Source organism: Anolis sagrei, chromosome 1 (assembly GCF_037176765.1).
Source record: "Anolis sagrei isolate rAnoSag1 chromosome 1, rAnoSag1.mat, whole genome shotgun sequence".
Classification (NCBI taxonomy): domain Eukaryota; kingdom Metazoa; phylum Chordata; class Lepidosauria; order Squamata; family Dactyloidae; genus Anolis; species Anolis sagrei.
This window is the reverse complement of record NC_090021.1, coordinates 221,280,415-221,307,208: the sequence shown is the minus strand read 5'-3', so window position 1 is coordinate 221,307,208 and position 26,794 is coordinate 221,280,415. Positions and strand designations below refer to the sequence as shown.

At 38.9% G+C, this 26,794-nt stretch overlaps 1 protein-coding gene across 8 annotated transcripts in view; it reads right to left on the bottom strand.

Annotated features, from left to right (window-relative positions):
• SEMA5B (semaphorin 5B) overlaps positions 1 to 26,794 on the bottom strand; it is a 498,410-nt gene that overhangs the window by 243,683 nt on the left and 227,933 nt on the right. For all 8 annotated transcript variants that reach the window (XM_067473384.1, XM_067473381.1, XM_067473388.1 and 5 more), the window contains one exon: positions 20,858 to 20,975. The gene's annotated coding sequence lies outside the window, so the exon portion shown is untranslated. The remainder of the gene's footprint in view (positions 1 to 20,857; positions 20,976 to 26,794) is intronic.

The window sequence follows — 26,794 nt, the reverse complement described above, 5'->3', positions numbered from 1 at the left end:
TTAAACACATAGCATGAAGGTAATTTTATACACCATTTTAAAAACAATTTTGTGTACAAAACAAAGTTTGTGTGCATTGAACCATCAGAACCCAAAGGTGGAAAATTTTGAATTTTGGAGTACTTCTGATTTCAGGAATCCAGAATGATCAACGTGGAGAGGAAAATAGAGGAGGTGGAGTTATAGGGTTGACATATTAACTCCGTAGCTCTGCTTCCATTCGTGAAGCAGAGCTTCACTGATGGAAGCAGAGTGAGGGTGCTTTAAATGCGTTTTCCTGCTTATTGGCAGGGGGTTGAAATGAATGGCCCATGAGGTCTCTTCCAACTCTATGATTCTAGAAAATGTGGGGGGAAGGAGTATTTAATAAATCCCTTTTCCTCCTGCATTTTCTCATCACGTGTATCTCCAAAATGATCTTGAGGACTGGAAAAGCCTTCAGGACACAAAGGAATGTGGGACATGGGGCTGCAGTGGAGAGGAAGAACGCCAAGTAGAAATCTCCTCTACCTCCAACAGCCTTGAATGACAGAAATGAAGGTAGCTTGAGGCAATCTTTTATTACAGTCCTGGATGATACTCTTCAGTTCTCTTCTGTCCTTGTGTCTGAGCCTAAATAGTCACAAGCACCAGGTCCCATCTGATCTTGGTAACTAAGTAAGTCAGCCCTGGTTAGTATTTAAATGGGAGACCATCAACAAACACCAGCTGCCGTGTAGGCTATATTTCAGAGGAAAGAACTGGCGAAACCACCTCTGAATACTCCTTGCCTAAGAAAGCCCAATCAAACTCACAGGGTTGCCATAAGTCAACAAATGATCTGAAGGCATATGCACACACATCCTTGTGTCTAAGGGCAACAAAACACTACAAATAAGTTACTTTAAAAGTCTGAAAAACATGAGGGGGGGGGGGAATCTCCTTTCTTTCCCCACACACCATCTGCCGCTTATTTGGAAAACTGAATTACCTGTAACTGACCCTGCCTGAGCAGATAATTATTTCTTTCAGCTGTTAATTGCACATCCCAGACTGTTTGCTCCAAAGCCCTGAATCCTGACCTGGTCCCACAAAGTTAAAGTGTGTGTCTCGGTGTTTATTCTCAAAGGGCAGCAACAAGGTACACCATCTGCCTTTCCTCTCTTCATTTAAAACTGTTAAATAAAAATAAACAGCAGCCTCTACCAAAGGAAAGGGGGAAATAGAAGAAAGGAACGCCTTCGTTAGGGCTCTGCAAATGAGTTCAGTATTATTTCTAATTAACTGTAGACCTTCTTGTTGGGTTTCCAATAAGGTCACCCCCACACTAATCAAAACTGCTCCCAGGAGGCTGTGCATAAATATCCCACACAGAAGCCCAGATTACACTAATTTAGGTCTTCCAACATCAAGTCGGAAAAGTATTTATAGACCCAATCAATGCACAAAGCTCCCTTTTTGTAAATAAAACCATGAAATATTCCAGCAGATTGTGCAGTAAAGGAGGAAAAGACATTTTAAAAATAAAATGATTTTTTAAAAAATAAATTGTATTTTTAATTAAGATGATAATGATGGTTGTTGTTATTACCCGACTCTCTCCATGGAATGGGGTGGAAAACAATATATTAAATGTAACACATACAATCAGTTAAAACACAGGACATCAGTTCAGATAAACATAAAATCCATACATGTAAAAACAATTGTTAGATATGTTCAAAATGTGTAAGACCTTTCTAAGAGATATGGATAGCTGCAAGATGAGTGCGCTAAATGGACAGTTCAAATTTCACCTTTGCCTAAATTTATGAAGCAATGATAATGAAAAGAATTTGTGCAACATGTTTTAGGAATTCACAAAATAATTTTAAGTCATTTATGTACCATAAAGATTTCCCCTGACTTTAAGTCTAATTGTGTCCAACTCTGGGGAGCAGGTGCTCATCTCCCTTTTTACACGAAGAGCCTGTGTTCTCCGTAGACACCTCCAAGGTGGCCAGCGTGGCTACATGGAGTGCCATTCCCTTTCCACAGGAGCAGTACCTATTGATCTACTTACACTTGCATGTTCTCAAACTGCTAGTTTGGCAGAAGCTGGGCTGAACAGTGGGAGCTCACCCTGCTCCCCGGATTTGATCCATCAACCTTTTAGTCAGCAAGTTGAGCAGCTCAGCAGTTCAACCCACTGCACTACCATATGTACCACATAAAAGTAATAAGTGAAACTCTGGTAAGTAAAGTGTACTTTTTAAATTTTACTTGCTCAGTTTGATCTGCATTTTTTCTCTCGACTATAAGCATGAAAACTGAGAAAACCTCACTAATACTTCATTTTTAATTCATCTACTTAAATTAACATTGAGAGCAATTTTTTAAAGTTTATCAAGAGTTCATTAACTCATTTCCCTTGGAGAAATTATCTTACACTGGCTTTTGCTGGATACACATATTGTGAAGGTGGATGTTGGGAGAAACCAATGAAATTTCCCAACAGCACCTCTCTGTGGATTCAAACCCAATCCATTCTGTATATTAAAGGATTTCCCAGACCTCCTGTAAATCTTGGCACATTCATCCACTTCTGCTGAGGAGATTATCAAAAGGAAGCAAGAATGCAAAAGGTGGAAGGATTCATTGAAAGGACTGTTTATATCGATTTCTCCTGCTATCAAAACCTGGAATCATTCCACTGAAATAAGTGGAAGAATTCCTGATTTGCACGGATGAAATGAAGATAATAATCCATTTCATAGCAGCTACCTGAACTATAGCCAAGTGGGGAACGTTCTTCTTTCATGAGTGTTAAGGACACCTCGAATATTAAGGAAAGAATGAATCAGAGGACTCCCTGACAACACATTTAACAAAGCTTGTGGCTTGATTTCTTTTTAACGAAACCATTTTATATCATTTTTATTTGGGTCACTTGTGTAATTCTTCCTACCTATTGTTGGCAGGAAGCCTAGAAGAACAAAAAGGAAATGAGCAATACCAAAACACGAGAGGAATTGTGTGACCAAATATATATCATCTCCTGTTTTTCAGCCTAGTATCAAAATCATTGGGGAGCCTCTGGATCTGATAGGTTTCTGTCCCCAGTGAATACTGCATAGCTTTGTACACAGAGCACAGCAAAACAACACAGCTGTCTGGATCCTCTCCAGCCTCAGAGAGGCAATGTCCCCCGTGTCTCTTTTCATTTTCATGCCTTATTCACAACTTGTTGCAGCCACACCAACCAGGTTGGTACAACACCTTCAAACACAAAGATGAAAAAGGAGGTACAATGATTTCCTTTGGTTGGTTTGCATTCTGACCGAATTGCATATGTATTTCCTTCTCCTCCCATGTGGTTTGCTTTCACTTCTGGCAAAGAGCTTTAGGCAACAGAATACTTTCAGGTACAACACACAAGAATGTTATGACTTGGGCTGCTTTCTCCTTTCCTTCGTTCAAGCTTCTTGAAAGTATCAGTCATAGAGACACAGTCCTACAACGGTGTGGGTGGGTTTGGCAGCATCAAAAAGTATACATTAGTGTTCGGATATCATGTTCTTGGACTCTCCACAGCTTTCAGACAGCATACTTGGTCTCATTTTTAAAAAAGTACTTCTTGGATCACAGAACCACTATTGCCCATGATATGCAAGCCGATATATAGTACTCTGAGGAATCCTTTCAAATAACCATTAATTTGCAATCCTGACAAAAAAGGATTGCTCAAGCCACATTTGGTCAGTTTAGATATCTCAGTGAATGGTTCACAAGGGAATAATAACTTCTTTTGCTTTTCTCATGCTCATATTCACACTGTAACACTTCTAATTTGGTGACTGGAAAGGACAGGGTCCCCAAGTTACGATAAGGACAAGTTCTGCAGATTTATTTTTAAGTTGAATTTGTATATAAGTCAGAACAGGCACATTTTTAAAGTGTAAAGTCATCCAAATAGATTTTAATGTATTAACTTTGGATAGTGTAGGGAAGGGTAAACACCCTTGTAGTGTTTGTTTTGCTGTCTGTGCCCCTGTTCAGAAGATTTCGCCTCACTTTCTGTCCTTGTGATAATTGGAGTTTGAATGTTTGGCTTGTTGTGGAAACAAAGATTAGTGAAAAAAGTTTCAGTGGAGACACCTTTTCCCCATGATAACTCTTTCGAGAGTGAATTTCCCTCCTGAGGGGCAGATTTGATATTGGTTTTCTTTTATCTCGCTTTTCTTCCATGAGTGGGATTCAGATTTCTCTCACTTCTTGTTGCTTCACCACCGTTTTTAACTATGGGTCATTTGTAAGTCGGATGTTTGTAACTCAGGGATACCTTGTTCCACTGTTTACTAGAATTTAACACAACAAACAATGCCTTTGTTACTAAAGCATCTGTTCTCCCAGCAAAACATGGAGGTACTAATGTAGAGTATGCATATGTATCTTCTTTGCTTTTCTTTTTGTTAGGAAGTCTTCTATCACAGTGTTGTTGTTGTTTATTCGTTCAGTCGTTTCTGACTCTTCATGACCTCATGGACCAGCCCATGCCAGAGCTCCCTGTCTGCCGTCTCTGTCACAGTAGGGTTGTAAAATAGTTCAAATGCTGATGAATTCCCCAAAACAACAACAACAACAACAACAACAACACAGATTATGAAAGTGCTGGCAGCTTCCCACTTCTATAATTTTCTAGAAGATGTGCTAATATGAAGAGGTGCAATCGTATCTGGAATAATCAAATGACTATGAAAAATAGCAAATTAATAAGATAAGAACCTCAGGACTGAAGATGACAGCAAGGATTTTGAGAAACCCCCATGTGACAATTAAAATTTTTAAATAAAAGAAAATTTAAGCAGAAGGAAAATCATGTACATCCAGAGATTTGGATGAAATCAATCAATCAGACTTTTAATTAAAAATTAACTTGGCATCAGAATAAACTAGTGCCAATGTTTATCATACCTTCAAGGGAAAAGCATCCAAGCACATGATGCTGTCTAAAAATGAAAAAGGGAAAACTAAGGATTAAATATCTGAATGTACTGAGAACTGTACCAGTAACTAAGTACAAATTTTACATAAAAATTACATTACAGTTACCTCTCCATATCTATAGGTTTTGTATTCAGTTATTCAATTAGCAATTATTAAAAATATTTGGGAATAAATTACTTTCCAACAGCAACCACCAATTTTGCAGAGCACCAAGCACTATGCTGATGTGTGAGCTATCCTGATATATCCACCCACCATTTCATAGATCCTTTGGTTTTCTCCAGGACTTGTTTGAGTAGTTCACCATTGGGTTGGACCTCATATTATTACACCACTGTATATAACTGGGTTTATGCATCCATAAATCTTGGCTTCTTCAGAAGGTCCTAGAAACAAACCCCAGTGGCTATGTATGCATATGTATCTATTGTCAGCATTACAACAAGACACAAAAGATGATAAAGACCCATAGACAGTTTGCAAATCATCATTTATAATGTAAACTGGGGCTAGAGGCACATTTCATTTAATATTTCACACATGGGGGGGAGGTTATGGGGCAAAAAATCTAAAACAAAGAGCATTAAAACTAAGTTCATATCCCTGATTTTGGCTAAATTATGTGTTTCAGAAACACAGCAGAAACATTCAGCCTTTGCCACAAAGATATGCCCCACTTAAAAATATATGTTTTGCGCCAATTATAGATTCTAGTAGAAAATCAGGAAGAACAAATTCAGACACCGACATCATAATGCTCAGATTCAATGAAACTCATCATCTTGGTTTGAACTGCTTAGTGCATAGAAGTCATTCCAGACTTTCCAAATGGGAGATGACAAATGTGGTCTTCCTTATGCTCTGGTGCTCCACAGACTACAAAATTATAGAAAATCATCTATGGTTCTGACTGATGCACACAACTGAATTCCTGGGATGGAACTCTTGGAAAATACAAAGACCCCATTGTGTGTATTGTCTGTATTTATGGCTGTGTGTGGCTAGTCAATTGCTCTGTGGAATGAGATACAGTAATTCCAATTCTTCCTTTCCACTCTTTTCCCACTCAGTGATCAATGAAAAATGTTCCCACAGTGGGACTCACTCAAACAACTCCTGTTTTCCATAATCATAGAATCATAGAATCAAAGAGTTGGAAGAGACCTCATGGGCCATCCAGTCCAACCCCCTGCCAAGAAGCAGGAATATTGCATTCAAATCACCCCTGACAGATGGCCATCCAGCCTCTGTTTAAAAGCTTCCAAAGAAGGAGCCTCCACCACACTCCGGGGCAGAGAGTTCCACTGCTGAACGGCTCTCACAGTCAGGAAGTTCTTCCTCATGTTCAGATGGAATCTCCTCTCTTGTAGTTTGAAGCCATTGTTCCACGTCCTAGTCTCCAGGGAAGCATTTCCTATTTTCTATGATCAGTATCCATTGTCACTGATGACCAGGTAGCACAGTTATTATCTCAATAAGCCACCTTTTTCCTTTTGCAACCCTTGAAGCGACATGCGTATCTCATTGTGTGGGAACAGTGTTTCCCCAATGAAACTTGCCTCCTTCTTCTCCAAAGAAAGTCATGAGTTCTTGAAGGCCAATAAGCATGCCTTCAAGAACACTCTTCCCAAACTGACTAAATTAAATACACATAATCTTTATAATAGTGTATTTTAACTCTATTCTAACCCAAATCCTCCGTAAAAAAAAAAAAAAGTAAGAGATTTCTTCTCCTTCCTCAATTATGATCTGGATTATGTAATATATTTTGGGTGGTGGAGAAGAGAGAAAATTACTGGACCCTAAGAATCTTTATAAGCATTTGCCCACACAAAGAGCAGTAAAAATACAACGAATTCCGTCACTTCCAAAATATTCAGTTAAGACACTGCAGTTGGAGATTTTTTCGGGGGCTGAGTTGCACTTCATTTTAGATAGATGCAAGGAATAAATTTCTCATTTTTACAAATGAGATGTTCTCTTTGTCAAATTCACATTGAAAACTATGTGGGTGTCCAAAGTCTTCTAGGTAACTCCTACACTTTAATTCTCACAATCAACTGCTATCTAGATAATACAGCTATCAAAAGCTACCCACATCATCCACGGTTTCAAGAACAGATGTTCTTTCCTTGCTGTCTCGCATCAAATGTTGAGAGTTCCTTCTCGCATCTTCTGCAGTATATATCCTCCTTTTTATGCTACCGCAGAGCAAATAACAGCAGTAAACGCTATCTGACATATATAGGAAATACCATGACAGCTAAATGACATAATAATCATTTGGGTCAGGAAAGTGAGGGAACAAATCCATTCTCATTTGGTTCCAGATACAGTCAGTGGCTGTATCTAATATTGGTGATGTCACCAATGACATAACAATACCACAGAGTCCTCCCAGTGCACATTGGTCCATCACGGGTCGTTTGAATGGGGTAAAAATGTGCCATGGCCATCAGAAAAAAAGTTTGGTCACAAAGAAGATTCTGGCCCCTTACTATACTTAGCAAGATAAACCTTATTTGCTGTCACCTAAGAGAGATGTAGTGTCTATCTTTAGAACAAAAGCTCTGTATGAGCTAAAAATCTACACAAAAAAGTCAGCTTCAGGACAAGAGTAGGAGACTCTTCTCAGCTTGACCATTTTATTTATTTTATTTTATTTCGACCCCACCGTTCTCCCCATGGAGACTCAAGCTGGCTTACAATAACATGACACACAATAAAATTAAAAACATGGCAAATACATTTTTAAAAAACAACCTATTAAATTTGTGTTATGAATACAAAATACAGTTAAAATACAATAAAAATACTCTTACCGTTCAAATTACATTGAAAACTAAATATCCTCCCTAACTCCCACCCATATCTTCTCCCCAGCAGTATGCCCCTTATAAAGGCAGGCGTATGGCCAAACAACAGCTCTGGACAGGGGGTAAAGCAGATCCCACCAACTGCCCCTCCAATATAAAGAATTCACACCACTTTGGCACCAATATAATGTTTGAGGGGATTGTCTCACTAATTAACTTCCGCTGCCACCATAATAAATGTACAGGAACACTCTAGCTGTTTAAACTATTAAAAAGGCTTTTAAGATCACCAAGCACTGTGTCTTCTTATTTGCTTCTTAAAAGGAAAACAGGTGAGGTTGGAAAGGAAAAAGAGACTATAGCCACAAAAGGCACACTTGACTCAGGCTTTTAAGTTTCAAAATAAACAAGGAAAGTTTATTGATAGAAATACAGAATGAAGTAAATGCTGTTTAAAATCTTGGTGGTTACAGAGAAAATGTTCTTGTCTTTAAAGCGTAATGGTTACAAGTAAATGGTTCTTTCTTTGTTACTAATACAGAGATTTTCTTCTTTAAAACCAAAAATAAGTACACTTGACAGGAGCTGAATCTCTGTCAAGATACAACTGTAGCTTAGCTACCCTCAACTGTGGCCTAGCTAACTACAAAACCAGCTATTTCTCCCTAAATAGCTATACCAGTTTGCTACAGCTTCTTTTGCTGGCAAACCTAAGGCAAACTGCCTACTCTTAACTAATCTCAAACACGAACTCCTAAACTGCCTTCCTACTCTAATCTCTAACAGCAACAGACTGACTGAAAAAGCCCTCTTCTTTCCCTCCAAACAGTCTAAACTCCGCCCCCCTTTAATAAACCAATCCTGGCTGTTCTAAGGCTGCCTCAGGCCTAGGCCACTCCCCCTCTCTGAAATGGTGCTTTCCCTAAACTAAAATGGCTCCTGCTGCCCTCTGCCAGGCCTTCTAAAGCTGCAACTAACTGGCCTGCTTCTCCTAGGCCCTGCCACCCAGGCTGGAAAGGTAAGGGATCTTTACACCCCTCATCCTTTATTTATATATTTACTGTATTTATATACCGCCTTTCTTACCTTTGGAGGGACTCATATGCCTGATCACAAAGACATGTCTTAATATGCTTGCAAAAGAGCTGCAAGGATGGGGCCTTCCTGGCCTCTCTTGAGAGGGATTTCAAAAGTCTAGGAGAAGCCATCAAAAAGTCCCTCTCTCTTGTTCCCACAATATGTGTTTGAGCAGGTGGCGAGACAGAGAGAAGGCCATTCCTCAGAAGATTGTAGATTTCCAACAGGTGCATAGAGAGAGATACTGTCCTTCAAGAAATCTGGGCCCAAGCTGCATAGGACTTTATAGGTTAAAATTAGCGCTTTGATTGTGCCCAGAAATCGGTTGGCAGCTGCTGCAACAGGGGTGTTGTCTGTTTGTTGTACCCAACCCCAGTTAATAATCTGGCTGCTGCTCTTTGGACCATGGCTAAGAGTCCCTCTTAAGGCATCCCTAAACATGTTTGGGCCCACAAGCTCCCAAATGCTGCTAATCATGATTGACAGCCCTTTAGGGGGCTGGCTCAGGTTGTTGCCTAGAATTACAAAAAATACTACAAAAACATTCAGATGGCCACTGCATAGGAGTAGCTAATTGTATTTAAGCTGGGGATTGTCAGTTGAACCAAAATTACAAGGTTAAAAAGCATGAAGAATTTGCATGAACCTATCAAATGAGTTGCTGATTTCATTTCCTATGTAGCCACCCTTGGCATGAGGAGACACTGTGGTGCTCATCCACAATTACAGTGATACTAGCCCAAAGTGTCTGTGATATCCATTTACATATATTCCAAATAGTAATCCAACTGCACATGGTTCTGCTGACCAGAGGAATAGCTGAAATTCCCTGCAACAGTGAATTGTACAATGGACACCAAGAAAACAAAAACATAGCAGACAAGTGCCGACTACAGATTTGTTACACTGTAGAATGTTTGTCTAGAAAGGCCCTAAATTGTTCCCCAGGGTGGCAGCCAACACACATCAAGCTGTCTGTGTTTACTGGCACTACATATATTTGGAGCAATTTTGCAGTGAAATAGCCAAGGCTGGTACCTGCCATTCACACATTCCTGCAAAAAGTTGGGTGCCATCCCTGGGGGAAGTCTCTGTGATGTCAGTTGCAAAGAGCCTCTCTTCCTTTTTCTCTCCTTCTCACGACATTCTGAACAAACTGTTAAGAGAGCAATTTATAGGTCTCACAACCTGAAGCACTGAACAGCTGTCAGGCACCTATGATGATGGAGCCCCGACCCAAACAATCTGCTTCTCACTTCTGTAGGAGAAATCAGAAGCAGTAACACCACCAACTCACCGAAGATCACTCAATGCACAGCTTCTTTCAGTGCATTGCCAAGGGCCATTATAATTAGTAACAGTGGACGTGGCCAAGTCTCCTTGCAATAACTTTGGAGTATTTTCACCCGCAGCCCGATATGCCAAAAAGCCATCTGTCTAGCTGGAGAGCAGGAATGAAACACCTACTTGCCAAATATCTCCATTAAGGTCGTTTTGGCCACCAACCCAGCTGTGAAATATGAGACAGAGGTTCCAGATAGGATGTGTTAATGAACCACCTCTACACAACAGAACTAGACAGGATTTCTCTAAAAAGCAAAACAAGAAAAATGAGTATGAGGCACAGTTGGTGTTGCTAAAGAAAAAGAAGGAAAATAAATTTTCTCAGTACAGGCTGCAAAGGCACAGAGCAGAACACCACCAATGTGGACAACAATATTGTAAATCTTTGCAGACACACATTAAGCCAGGCAGAGGAATCTTCCTTTCATGAAATCTATCCTTCTGTCCCTCAAAACCTACACACAATTCAGTTATGTTGTGAACTGGGTTGACTTCCATACTGTAGCATTAATGTAGTTTGATACCACTTTAACAGTCATGGCTTAATATTATGGAATTCTGGGATTTCTAATTCATTGATTCTCTTCTCTTCCTCCAATATTGCAATTCCCTTCCTCTACATTCCAGATTGGTACATGCAGTGTCTGCACAAGAGCATGCATAGACACAAACCTAACATTTAAAATGGCAATACTCAAAAACTAGTCACAGGACATTTCAACTACCCTAGACCTACAGTAAGGGATTTAAGGGACGTGGTCCTTGAAAGAAAAAATTACAAAGAAATAGTAGACGGATAAACAGCTAAATTGAATTATATCCACACATTCCATTAGAAAGGATCACATAGAAAGATATTTCAGTGAAAAATATTAATGGAATTGATTGCATTAATGATGTTGTTTGGATTATGTATATGTGTTGTGACTATTGTGATATCAACACCTTGTGTCAATTCTGCAAACTTATTTAATTCTTTTCGCAGCAAACACGTGGCAGGGATATGTGTCTTTTTGATGTGGATAAGACACTAAACCATTCACCAAGTATTCAGTGCATTCATTCAGGAGAGGCTTAAAAAAAAGATGCCTGAAGTTTTATTCATGAGATCTGTAGGCAAGGTCAGAAAAAAGTCCTCTTTTAAAAACCCAGGGTAGCGGTTGCCAATCAATGTAGATAACATTTAGCTAAACAGACCCAATGCTCTTAGTATAGGGCAGCTCCTATGGGCTTATGCTAGGGAAGCTCATTTTGACAGGTAAGGAAAGAGGTACTACTCAAAGAACATTTTAACTAAAGATGAAAGCAATCACTTTTACTGATGCCTCTAATTTAATAAGAAATGCATGAAACCCTAACTCCTTGTGGGGGCATCAATCTCACTCTTTTAAGACACCCACTTATCTTTTTCTTTTTAAGATAACCTCTCTGGCATTCTCTCCACAGGTTCAAACTGCACCTCAATCAACATATTTACAAATTAATATCTCACATCAGTTAATGTCCAAAATGCTAACTATTCACACAATTATTTATGACATATCCAGGTTTCTTATCTGAAAGATCGCTCATCATCTTGAAACTTAATGTTGAATTCAAGATTATTGAAACAGCTCTCTTCTTCTTCTTCTTCTTCTTCTTCTTCTTCTTATTATTATTATTATTATTATTATTATTATTATTATTTGGCAAAAGAAGATTCTCCATGGACAGTTCTTGGGAAAATTTGAGAGCAAAACTGACAAAGAAAAAACATGGATGTGGCTCGCAAATGAAACTCTGAAAAAGGAGATGGGAGGCCTGATTCTGGCAGCCCAAGAATAAGCCATTAGAACAAATGCCATCAAAGACAAAATTGAAAAGTCGACGACAAATCCCAAGTGTAGACTATGCAAGGAAGAAGATGAAACAATAGATCACATCCTTAGCTGCCGCAAGAAGATAGCACAGTCAGACTACAAGCAGAGGCACAACACATTTGCTCAGATGATCCATTGGAATTTGTGCCACAAATACCATCTGTCTGTGACAAAGAACTGGTGCTACCACAAGCCTTAAAAAGTTACAGAAAATGAGCACGTCAAACTACTCTGGGACTTCTGAATTCAAACTGAGAGATTTTTGGAGCACAATACTCCTGACCTCACAGTCATGTTAAAAAACCAAGTATGGATCGCCAATGTTGCAATCCCAGATGACAGCAGGATTGAAGGGAAATAACTGGAAAAGCTGACATGATACGAGGATTTAAAGATTGAACTGCAAAGACTTTGGCACAAGCCAGTAAAGGTTGTCCCAGTGGTGATCAGCACACTGAGTGCAGTGTCTAAAGACCTTGGCCTGCACTTAAACATAATAGGCATTAACAAAATTACCATCTGTCAGATACAAAAGGCCACCCTATTGGGATCTGCACACATTATTCGCTGATACATCACATAGTCCTAGACACTTGGGAAGTGTCCGATATGTGATCCAATACAACAACCAGCATAGTGATTTTGTTTGCTGTGTAGTAATCTTGTTATGTTTCTAATAATAAAAATAAAAATAATAACTTCTCTGGGACTTCCGAATTCAGACTGACAGAGTTTTAAAGCACAATACTCCTGACCTCTCAATGGTGGGAGGGAAAAAACAAAGTATGGATCATTGACGTTGCAATCACAGGTGACAACAGAGTTGATGAGAAGCAACTGGTAAAGCTTACAAAATATGAGGATTTAAAGATAGAACTGCAAAGACTCTGGCACTGCACCCAGTGGTTATCAGCACACTGGGTGCAGTGCCTGAAGACCTTGGCCTTGTTGGAGAATTGAAATAAATCACCTTCCTTATCTCAGCTGCTTCAACCTTCCAAGTTTCACCGAAAGCAGCATTTTATCTTTTATTTGCAAAATATACAAGACAATCGCCGATCATGTCCGTTCACATCTTTGCAAGCTTCATAGAGCACATTTCACATCTCAGAGCTCCTTTTCTGTTCTGCACAGGAAACTCCAAAAGTGACACTCTACCAATTCTGTACTTCTCTGTAGTTTTAACCCATGCATCACTGCCCGAGTCCCCGTTGGGGGAGATGGTGGCGGGGTATAAATAAAGTTTATTATTATTACTAAAACCATACAGTTTAAACTATAAGCAATTTTCACATTATATAACATTACATACTGACAGGCCTTAAAAACAATCATCACTGACAAATTGTCAGCTGCAAAAGGCCACCCTACTTGGATCTGCACGCATTATTCATGGATACATCACACAGTCCTAGACACTTGGGAAGTGTCCGACATGTGATCAAATACAAAAGCCAGCATAGTGATCTTTGCTGTGTACTAATCTTGTTCTATATTTAATATTATTATTATTATTATTATTATTATTATTATTATTATTATTTACCTGCCTCTCCTTGTGACTCGAGGCAGGTCACATCACAGTCAAAATAACACAAACATTGCAAAAATTTCACAAAGACACATATTAAAATGAAGTTCCATAAAAGATACATTTTAAAATGTTTTTCTATAAAATACATATTAAATATGTTTTTTATAAACCGCTTTGAGTCCCCCTAGGGGTGAGAAAAGTGGTATATAAGTACTGTAAATAAATAAATACGCAAAATATGAGTTTAAAATTCATTTTAAAAACTGGCTGGGTAGTCCTGCCAGAATAGATAGGTCTTTAGATGGGTTTTAATGGCTAATCTACATATATTAGATGGCTGTAATGATACATCTTAAACGTAACACCGTTGTCAACCATTTTTAATGTTTCATAATTTCTTATCAAGGTGTACATTGTAATGTTTATTTATGTTTTTGTTTTATGTCTTAATGGATTGTTTTTGTTTTATTTTGATGCTTAATTCCTTGTAAATTTTCTGTTGTTACTCTTCATTATTTTGATGTGTTTCCACCTATTTTGAGGCATTGAATGTTTGCCTTTTTCATGTAAACTGTCCTGAGTCCCTTTGGGGAGAGGGAGGTCTAGAAATAAAGTTGTTGTTGTTGTTGTTGTTGTTGTTGTTGTTGTTGTTGTTGTTGTTAAATTGAGATAGCTTGTTTAGCTACAATGTAATGCTCTGAGAAGGTTGGTGTTTTGGTCAGAGAGAGGTGACATTTTTGTTCTTCAAGTGCAATAATATGTTTTCTTGCAAGCGTTTTCTATAGGATTCAGATGCCCTTTGCAGTAGATGCAAATGTGTTGTCTCACAGTAATTGATTCTCCCAAGCCTTGTTACAGGCCTGAAGCACACTAGTGTAACTGCCTGCCATAACTAGTTTTAGAGACAAAAAGTTAGCAGCATCGAGTCCCATACCATTACACACACAAAGGAATTATGTCCTGTTTGTCCCCCACCTAAATAAAGGAAAACTTGAACATTAGTACAGAATTGACAATTTTGTGATGAAGGATGAAAATTGAAACCTACAAGCATCCCCAGGCACCCATTTAGTTTTTCCTCACTGGGGTCTTAAATCATTCTTACGACTGTTTGGAGAAAATAAGTTTTCACATAGTATCCAGTAACCAACCTCTAGAGAAATGTGTTCCCTACCTCGGTGATTACTAGAACAGCTTTGTTCAAGTCAGTTATGGTTTTATATTTTTAATGCAGATTTCTGGGGAAGAAGAAAGGAAAAAGTGCCTATTTTAACAGGATCTCTCAGTGATTATTTGAAAGCACTTGAGAGAAGACACGCAGAAATAAAACAGAGGGTGCTAAAAAAGCTGTCACTTTTCCCCCTATAAGTAAGCAAGCATGTCTTATACCAACTGTTATTAATCCCACCTTTCCTGTCAAATAACCTCATTATGAATGCATCAGCGCAATGTCACCGCTGTGTCCCTCTGGGATACATATGTAATTGAAACTTCAAAGTCACTTAAGAATGATTGTTTTACTCTGATAAAAAGGTACTAAGTTTAGATTCTAAAAATGGATACAGTTATGAATGTTGTAAGAAAATAAGCTTTAGTCTGAAAGATGTAAAGTTTTATTGGAGGGGGGAGCAAGTTTGTAGTTCTCATGCTGCTTAACACAAAGTGGAAAGACTCAGTTGTGTAGTGAAAAGTATTGGAGCATGTAAAAATCTGTTGATGAGTGTGTTAACTGAAAAATGCAAAGCACGAAGCCGATTGGTTGGGCTACGCCCAGGATGTTAGCTGAACCTGGGAGTTTTGGCAACAGTTACATGTTTAGGTTTTCTGTACTGGAGCTTGCCAAGACAAGTTAGTAAATCTTCTGCTTCTGAGCTGCTGGGATAAGGTCCTTCACATGGACGCCTAAGGACCATTTGAATCTCTCAAAAGACATGCAAATGTTCACATGACTGTATATATGTTGCTCTTTACTGAACATCTGCATGGCATATCTTTTCTCTAGCAAGACAGTGTGTGAATTGGTAAAGGCATGAACTATGTGTGATTTACATTCCGCCACAAAACAAACCTGCTAAAAACACCAAGTTAAATCTATCCTGTTAACTTGAAAACTTACTGGTAAGACCAGCTGCCTGGAAGAAAATTTCAGCTGCCACAATATTGTCTAAATAACTATTGATTCACATGCTTTGACACATGCACACTGAAACTCTAATCCTATTCTCATTTTTCTGGGATCTGTTCCTTTGAATAAAAATTGCAATGCTTGCCAGTAAATGTCCACAGGAGAATGCTGTAAGACATTCACACAGGCTATTCTACTCTGGGGGGGAAATGAGGTGAATAATGGACAAAGGTAGGTAAGCGAACCTGAATCTGATTGCAATTGTCTTCCTTAAAGGACTGCATCAAATACAAAGCACACATAAAGATGCACTTTGTCTATAAAATATCTACCAGCATAATGTCTTTACTCTGTAAACCTGTGGGTCCCCAAATGTTTTGGCCTACAATTCCCAGAAATCCCAACCAGTTTACCAGCTGTTAGGATTTGTGGGAGTTGAAGGCCAAACATCTGGGGACCCGCAGGTTGAGAACCACTGCAGTGAATGCTAAGAACTTCTGTGATACATTTGCTTTTTAATACAATAAATTGTTCATTATTTTCTTGAGTGTGCGATACTTAGGTTCTCATTTGGATGAGAGATGGTTTGCTATATTCCATGTTTTCAGGTATCCATAAAAGGTCTTGGAACATATCCCCTGGAACATATAGGGGTCGTACTCCACTTTCCTGCAAAGGGGCACATTTTCATGAGACAAATGATGGGACATGTACTGATTTGATCCCACTCTTTGTCCCTTTTCACAGTCAATCCACTTTCTGCTTTTACATGTATATTCAGGAACCAAATACAGATCTGCTGAATGAACCCTGAGTTTGTTTAAGGCTAGGGACAAGCTATTGCTCAGTAGTAGAGCACAAGCTTTGTACATGTAAAGTTTTTCAATAATTCAATCTTTTAAAAAGGATTAGATAGATACTACCAAGACAGGGGAGATTTTCTTCATTACATCCTGGACAGGATGTGTCATTCAGAGTAGATAATCTTTGGCCAGAAAAGACCAAATAACTTATCTGCTATGAAGACAACTTCATATGTTACATTAATGTGAATCAGCAGAATGTGCAGTCTGTAAACAGAATGGCCACATATAGTTTGAATCTAGTAGTAATTTTCCTGCCTCAGGACTAGAGGTGGAGGGCCAACCCAATCCTTTTATATGGAGGGCCAACCCAATCCAATTCTATTTATATACCCCTCTTTCTCATGGGGGGGGGCGGACACGACTCAAGGCAACTTACAACATACTAGCCACTTCTCCTCTGGTTGAAGGAGGAAATGATTTACTGTTAAAACAAGTTGTTGGTATCTGTTGGGTTCAGAATAACCATCAGTTGGAGTGATTCCACCAAAAACATAGCAGATTATCAGAAGTAAACTTCATAACCAGCAGAAACTTACATGTGGTGAGCTAGGATAAGCTTTTATTCCATATATGGCATAGGATTGCAGAGTCAGAACTTTAGGTTCAAAAGTAGTTATTGAAGTAAAAGAAATACATTCTTGATAGAAAAGTTATTGGAGCTAATTAGCTTACTAAATCTCATGTTCTATGAGAGGTAAAAAGTCAAAAAGTTCCATGCAGCTATATTTTGCCTAGAGAGAGGCAAAATGCATCCTTACTGGAAGGATGGAAAAAGCAGAAGAAAGACAGAAGAGGAGACCGCATGGTCAACCGAACGGCAATAAAACTTAAAGGAGGAAGTTCCCTCACAGAATTCCATTGCTACATCATCAAAGGGGGAGGAGACAGTGACAAGGAGGAAGAGTAAAGATGAAGCCCTTCCTGGGAAAACATGCATAGGAATGTTGGGGAAGGAATCTCTCAGTCTGGTCTTATCTCTAGTCCAGCTACTCACTGAGGTCTAGAAACTTCATGACACAAGAGACTTGTGCAGTCCAGGGATGAAACCCAACAGTATCAAGCTATACTCTGTTTTTGTGTTTTTGGTAGGAGAGTGCTGGAAAATGAGGGATGGGTGTCCTGAGAGTTGATGTCCTGCAAGCTACCCCTGACTCATGTAGTTCCTACCCTGCCTATAAAGAATGTGAAATGATGGGGGAGTGTTTTCTTCCCCCATCAAGTTACCTGGCCAACACTTAGGTCCCCGCTCTGCACTCTACCCACTTCCCTGGCCCTCTGATACCTCATTGCCCTTGACCTGGCCCACCTCTAGTATAGCTATTCAGCAGGCCCGGGAAATGAATAGCCTTAGGCACTACACTGACCATTAGTTAAGGCCCTGCTATGCACTTTACCCGCTTCCTCGCCCCTATGTCTCTCATTGGCCCAGCCCTCTCATATCTGTGCCTTAGGCCTTGGAAATAAATAGCTCCAGGTCCCGCCCTGACCATCATGGAGGATCATGCTTGCACTTTATCCACTACCCTGGCCCTAGTTTACCTTGTTATATTAGACCGGCCCTCCCATAGTTATCGAGGCCCATTCTCGAATCTTGGCCATAGGAAACTGAACTTGCCCAATGGAATTAGCACTGAACTGTTTTTTAATTTTAATATGAATGTTTAATAGTATAATGTTTTTGTTTATAATGATTACTTGTATATTTTTATGTCTGTAATTGCAATGTTTGACCTATGCTGGAGACCGCCCTGAGACCCCTTGGGAAGATAGAGGGGTATACAAATAAACGTTTATTATTATTATTTTAAAAACTATTATAATCATTTAAATGTGTAAACTTCCCATGTTTTTGAGAAAATTATAGAGTATAAATAAAATTTGCAACAACAACAAATCCATCCTTCAGCCCAATTTGGGATGAGCGGGTGGGTAAGAACAACGGAAAGAGAGCTAGTTGAGCAAATCTATTAAAAATTGCTTTGCCTGAGTAATCTTTTCTAAATTCTGGTTCTGGTCTCTCTTGTTTGCAGCACATAAATGAAATAATCAGGTAAATAGTTTTACACTGGAAAAATACCTTCCTTTTAAGAATTCTGCATTACTTAACAGGTCAACGTATTGAATTTACTTGCCAGCTTACAAAGGGTCAAGGGAGACGCAGCATCTTCAATGAGAAAATGGTACGGCAGTTAAGTGTGTTTAACAGCTGGAGCCAAAAACATTCCGGCTTCACTTTATTAATTTCATCCTGAACTACTGTGGTTTTTCTTTTTAATGTTCTACCTTCGCTCCATTATTATCCTACAGCCAAGTAAGACGGTTGAAAGCAATTATGGCCTATAAAATGGAAAAAGAAATAGCATTCAGCAGCAACATTAACAATCTGGCAAGATCAGTATTCTGCTATTCAAAGGAAGAGTCAGAATAGGAAGGAAGCATCTCTCAAGACAACTGGGAAAGTTTGCTCTTCATCTTCCATCACTTTCCACCGCATTTTTTTCTGTTCTTTTTCTTCCCTCTTGTCTTAGAATTTAAAAAGAAGGCTTTGTGTGTGTGTGTTTAGGTGTAGCAGAAAGAGAAGGAAAGAGCAATGGGAACCTTACAAAATACCTTTGAAAATAATTGTTGGATGTCATCTATTTGTTTCTGGTATCTGTGCTGATACTCTACTAATGTGATAGCAATATAACAACAATGTTGGGCTTTTCATCTACACATGGAAATTCTTTGGTGGTATTGCAGGATGCTCTTTTTATATGCCAATGTTCACAAATATAAGTTACTTGTTTTGGCTCTACTTTGAAAATGTATAATCCTGACGAAGAGACATGTTCTCACTACCATCATATTATAAAAATAAATGTTGCAAAGAATCAAATGCTCTGTAAAGTGTAATGACCAAACTAGAAGCCACAGATCTGAGACAAAATGATGCTGAAAAGGATACACTTTTGATGTGTTATGGCTATTTAAATTAGTACAATTAATGTGTGTTTTCTGGAGCATAAAAACCAAAGCAATGGGAAACCTGAACAGCCATGGGATTGCACAGGCACATGAGCTTACAACCCTTCTGTCTTTCTCTATGTCTTTTTGCAAAATCACAAAACAATTACCATTCAGAAGTTGCTTTGTGATTTTCAAGAGAAGCCCCATGTGAGCTGCCTTAGAAAGTGAAAAATTGCAAGGAGTTATTTTGGTCCACATTCTGGCAGGAGGGACTTGAACCACTCCCTTCAATTCCCTTGAGTAACACCGTGTAGAATCAGTAAATGACAAAAATGTTAGAAAGATATTTTGTATGTGTATGTACAGGAAAAACTGCCAAAACCTAAATCTACTACATGAATCCATCAACAAATCAGAATGTTACACTCCCAAGGGACAAATAATCAGCTCCAGATAGTCTAGCTCACTGGTTCTCAACCAGTAGGTCCCCAGATGTTTTGGCCTTCAACTCCCAGAAATCCTAACAGCTGGTAAACCATCTGGGATTTCTAAGAGCTGTAGGCCAAAACACCTGGGGACCATAGGTTGAGAACCACTAGACTCTAGATACTCTCAATGCCAGGATTACCTAAGTTTAACGTGATAAGTATTTCCTGATCATCTTTCAAAAATCAGCTGGGGAATGAAAGAATTTTATTTTTCTTGGACAATTTGTTTCACTTCCAGTCATTCTTACAGGGAATACTTTTTGTTACCCACCCTAGTGTTGTAACTTCATCTCTCTGTTGGTTCTCTTTTATTCATCTTCATACGTAGTTCCCTTTTTTGAACAGTGGCTTTTCAGTGGGTTATTGTAGGTTGTTCGGGCTGTATGGCCATGTTCTAGAACAGTGGTTCTCAACCTGTGGGTCCCCAGATGTTTTGGCCGTCAACTCCCAGAAATCCTAACAGCTGATAAACTGGCTGAGATTTCTGGGAGTTGTAGACCAAAACAACTGGGGACCCAGAGGTTGAGAACCACTGTTCTAGAAGCATTCTAGAACATGGCCATACTGCCCAAAAAACCTACAACAACCCAGTGATTCCGGCCATGAAAGCCTTCAACAATACAGTGGCTTTTCAAATACCAAAACTGGAGCCCAAATGATAAGCAGAACCAGTTCACTTAACTACATGCATTTTGAGCTACAGAGGAGCTCCAGTTCATCTGGAGCTCAGAAACTAGATTTTCTGGGTATATAGTAGCCCACAAAATTAATTGGTTTTTTTAAAGTATTTTGTTTAACACTGTCAATGAATTCAATGAAATGTAAAGCACTTACCTTTATTAGATCATTCCCATTGGACAATCTGTTCTGTACTGTGGGGTCTGCTTTACTGCGTCTTCTTCCCATGCAACTGCTCAAAACATGGCTGCAATTCTTCCCAAGCAAGTGTCACCTGAGGAAGAGGAATGTCATTATCAGGAAGGAAGAACAATTGAATGGATCTGGAAGATTTTTTTTCCGCGTCAGGAGCAACTTCAGAAACTGCACGTTGTTTCTGGTGTGAAAGAATGGCCATCTGCAAGGTTGTTGGCCAGGGGACACCTGGAAGTTTTATCATCCTGTGGAGGGCTTCTCTCATGTTCCCTAATGGGAAGCTGAAGCTGACAGATGAGAGCTCACCCTGCTTTCCAGATTCAAACCGCAGACCTTTTGGTCATCAATTCTGCCAGCACAAGGGTTTAACCCATTGTGCAACCGGGGGGTCCTTTCTACTGCTGTACTGTGTGGTATTAGGGTCCAGGCCATAAAACATATTCATAAAGTTGTGGGAGTAGGATCTAATGTAATAGGATCCAGAAAGCAGCAAACCATATCCCTTGCCTGATCTGGAAGGTGAAAGGTTACCATGGGAGAAGCATCCTAACTATCATAGTAACACAGGAAATGGTTCTTCAGCTCTTATGTAGCATTTCCTTCCCCCACCCCTGTAACATCCACTATTGACTCTCAAACTCTACAACTTCATTATAAGCCCCTGATTTGATCCAAGGCGTGTTAAAGAAAATCCATGAAGTTTCAGAAGTGAGGAGAGAGAAGACTGGCATAAGCCAGAGAGGAACCAGGACTACTCCTTTCTTAAAGGTGTGGGGGGGGGGGGGGCATGGGGGGGTGTGGGGGGGATCAGGGAGCCCAAGGAGCAAGGCTTGAAAAAGACATTTCCAAAGATAATATCTGTCAGCAATGCAGAATATAACATTTTTTCATTAACAGTAGTGCAATCATTACATTACAACTTCATTTATGACAATCTAGCAGAACTGATTCCTTCGTACAGCAACATTTAAGTCATAATAGGTTTATCCAACCAACCACAACCCTAATCCTTAGACTCTGTCAAACATTTGCTGCAGGAAATTTTCAGAGAACCAAAATGACCAAATAGTGTTAGCTACCTTTTACCTCACACACATAGGGATTTCTCAGAGTATTTTCATTAACAGCCAAATGTAACAACACATGCAACCTGAGGGAGAATTCCTTCTGCCAAGTATTTTTCTGTACACTGAGCTTTTGTTCTTAGGGTAGCAAAAGCCCGGATAACTGGCCAAGTTGGCGGCTTCATTGGCTAAAGTGATTTCAAACAGTTAGTCATGTTCATATACAATATTATCCAAATGAGGTATTTTACCATGTGCAAACTTTCCATGTATTTGAAAAACTCCAGATGAAATCACTGGTATTACTTTTTTCCCCTATAGTTGAATTGGTGGGCAATAAATCATACGTTGAAGAAAGCAGATCAACATAATTATTTTTTAGATTGCCTACTGATCAAAACTTGGCAGGAAAGGAGAGACATATGCCCTGCATTTTTATCAAATCCAATCAAGCCTGTTCCAAAACATTCAGTTGTCAAATTAACACACACATTCTCATTTCTATGAACAGGCAAACACAACCAGTGAAACGTCTATGTTCAGGCATAACTATCCAAGAACGAGCCACATACCTGTGCACTTCTACCTCCCCCTCTTAATTTCAGTGAAAATATTTTAGGGGTGGGCACATTCCAGACCCGGAAGACTGTGCTGTTGAGTTGGAGCCCTAATAGATTGTAACACCTAGTACAGAGCCATTTTCACTGACACCCAGCCATGAATAGTAAATTATTTAGGTTATTTAGGATTATTTAGACTTAATTTGATGACGATAAGTATTTGAAGGGCTATATTATTTAGTATTGTTGTTCTTGTTACATGCCTTCAAGTCAACTCTAATGTATGGCAACTTTACCATGGTGTTGGCAAAATTTCTTCAGAAGGAGTTTGCTATTGCCTTCATGGCTAAATTAGGATTTAGACTCTGCTCTCCCAGGATGCTAGTCCAAAACTCATACTGGCTCTTTATCATTATTTAGGGCTATTTGGGACGAATTGAATAAATATGGTGTTTTTTAGCCTAAAAACATGGGAGTTTGGACTAAAAATGGGGGGGGAGGGGTGCTATGGGCTTGGATGGTCAGTAATTTTCAAGGGTGGCACTGACTCCCCCTAGATCAGGGGTGTGCTGTCGCGCTTGGGGGCTATTAGTCTTAATGAAGGAGGGATGGACGTGGCACTTTTCCCCCAAGGGATTGCTTCTTGCCCTCCTTTAGGAAACTGGAACTCCCAAAAACCCAAAACGCTGTAAATAGCTCAAAATATGTTTTATTGATAACAAAGTCATTTCTTTAAAGCAATGAGCTGGAAAACTTCAGAGGGGTGAAGGAAAACATACTTTACAGTCTCAATAAGTTCTGGGTCCAAGAGGAATGAAGCTGAGAAGCCTCACCAGGTTTCCTCTTTCCTCAATGGCTGTGAATGCTGGAGCAAAACACAACCCCAGTTCAGATGGCCTATGTTTGAAGATTCAGGATCTTCCTCTGTTGTCAAAAGAACTGGTATGAAGGCACTGGGGTCTCCTCAATGTTATCCAGGATGATCTGGACATAAAGCATGAGTCCCCAGGGTAAAAAACCTCAGAACTGGTGCTAAGAGGTAACTTAAATCAGGGTCCTTAAAAATTAAATCTTTTACTCACGTCCATGTGGTATGATCTCTGAAGGCAGAAGGAAAAAGAAAAGGAAGTTCTCCCCTCTTGCAGGAAGAGGTGGAGCCAAACAGTACTGACTGACAGCTACAAGCAACCAATCCATACAACTGTACACAAGCAAGGTAAAAAGGGGCAGGATTAAGCATAATACTACAGTTTAAATCTTACAACTAACAGTTCTATACATAGGTGGCGCCACTCGCACCGTCACAAGGGGTCCTCAAACTAAGGCCTGAGGGCCAGATACGGCCCTCCAAGGTCATTTACCCAGCCCTCGCTCAGGGTCAACCTAAGTCTGAAACTACTTGAAAGCACACAACAACAACAACAACAACAACAATCCTATTTCATCAGCCAAAAGCAGGCCGATGAAATACTAATAAGTTTATATTTGTTAAAATTGTTCTTCATTTTAATTATTGTATTGTTTTTAAGTGTTTATTGCACTACAAATAAGATATATACAGTGTGCATAGGAATTCATTCGTGTTTTTTCAAATTATAACCCAGCCCTCCAACAGTTCGAGGGACTGTGGCCTGGCCTTCTGTTTAAAAGGTTTGTGAAATCGGGAGATCTCAACTGCATATTCTGATTTGTTTGGCACTCTTACATTATATTTTTGTGGTTTAAACATAATGGGAAATTGTGGTTTTAAAAGGAGAGTATCCTTATAAAGAGGGCATATGGGCAAAGGGAGATCATGATTTCTCAGACTGGGTTTCGTAATCTGACTAAAACATGAGTCCTGTCTACCTAGATTTCCCATGACAACAGTTCAAAAAATTCCTGAGATTAAATTCCATGTCTTTAGAAATGCTTTAGAAAGTTTCAGAAATAGTAATTCACTAACTAATTGTTCAACATAGAAGAAACTATTAAATTGCACTTCTACAAATCTAACTACGAAGTGAAGGTAAAACAAGAAGATTCTGGGGCCCTAGAACAGATTATGATCAAAACTCTAAAATAACTTTAAATGATTTCAGTGAGCCATTCACTCTTCTATGAATGCAGCTGTCCAAAATTTGAAAACTTATCTACATCTGATCCACTTCACAGCAATCCCTAAGGAATTGTCTGCCATCATTTTTCAGTTCCAAGCTACCATTGTACCTTCTCTGGGTTTTATCTCACAGTCTTCACTCACAAAGATTCAGATGGACTGGCCATAAAAGCACCTTTTTATACAACAGATTCTGCCATGTAACATGAAATCTATTAAGAAAAGGGAAGGTGAGATACGAAAAGCTTGTTAGGTAAGCCACAACTGAAATGGTCACTTCAGAGAACATCCCTGCCCTATGTAATTACAGTTTTTTAGTCTTTCTCATGTTAGGTCAATATAATTAATGGCCCTTTCACACAGACATATAATTCAGACTATCAAGGCAGACAATCCACAATATTTGCTTTGGACTGGGTTATCTGAGCCCACACTGCTATATAATCCAGTTCAATGTGGATTTTGTATACCTGTGTGGAAGGGGCTTAAGTTTGCCAAGTAGATAATAATTCAACTGATATTCTTTGGGTATGTAGAGAAAAATCGGACAAAAACACTATTTATATTTTACTAGATCTATTACTATAGATGAACTCTCCAAAAACTAGTCAGCAATTATACGACCTTTGAACATGGATTTAATATATACTACATACTGATAAACTGGCATGGATAAGAACAACTATATTAATATTTTGCTTAGACCCATGAAGTGCAACAGTCAATCCAAGGTAAATATTATGTCAGCTACTCAAGACAGATGACTTGATAGAATAGTTGCCTTGGATTTTAATGGAGTGGTAGGAATTTATCAGATAATTTGATTTATCTTGGCCAGATGTAAACAATGCAATTTGTTCCAGAGGAAACAGTTGTCTTTGGAAAGGAGAAGGAGAAACCCTGGCCTTCTTAAGTGGAAGATATATAGCATTTCAGTTTCAGGACATCCAGCAACCAGAAAGCATTACGAAGAAGCTGCTGTGACATTCATGCTATCAGCATGTCTTGCCTCTTCCTGGGAAGCCAATGGTACTGAGAAGTGACAGGGAGCTTCAAAGACTCGCTGTTAAATATTTCTCAGACTACACCTCTAAATGTATTGATTTATAACAGGAAAACAATGACATAACTTCTTTATTTACTAGCAGTATAATGACAGAGCTACTATCAACAATACTTTCATTGTTAGCCAGATGTAACCTATTACCCTTAGAGTGTGAAACCCCCCATAAGCAGCTACAGATTATAACCCTAAAAACACAGCCAGTTTGTTACAATGGAAAATCAGTTCAGTATGTAGCATTAAGAAAATCACGAAGTAGAAAGATTACTTAAGACTAAACCTTCTATTTTTAGGATGAATTCAATGTTTTTGGTACCACGTAAAAGTATAGTGGTGTAGTACAATATAGTAATATATAATACTAATATTGTGCTATGTTAATAATATAATATATTGTATATACATATAACTTGTAAGCCGCTCTGAGTCCTCTTCGGGGTGAGAAGGGCGGGATATAAATGTCGCAAATAAATAAATATTCTTGTCTTAACAAGGGTTTTTAGAAACTGAACGATGTGCTGTGCAGTTTTATGTTTTCTGTTGTCTTTTAACAAGTTTTAACGTTTTTCCTTATACCTATTACCAAGTTCTAATAAAGAAGGAGGGCACCTTCCAACTGAAACCACGAGAGGAATTAACCCAACAATTTAAGACAATTTCATGGTTTCAACATCTACAATTTAAAAAATATTTCACTAAAGATAAAGAAATAGGCTTTGGGAAAAAAGATAATTTTTAGGAAGCAGTTATAAGAAAAGAGAGTAAAAATATAACAAATATATATACTAAATTATTGGAATGGGCAATGAAGGTAAAATCAGTGAAATAATGCATGATTAAATGGGTGGCATATATAGGCAGACTAATAAAACTCAAAGAATGGGAAAAAGATATGGATAAAAAAAGGAAATATACCTATTCAACTGAACTAAAAAAAAATCAGTTTGAGATGTTCTACAGGTGGTATATAACACCACAAAAATTAGGACTAATGTACAAAAAAAGCACACAACAAATGCTGGAAATGTGAAACACAAGTGGGAACATTTTGCCACCTGTGGTGGACCTGCCCTAAGGCAAGAAGCTATTGGAAAATGGTCCAAGAAATCTGCA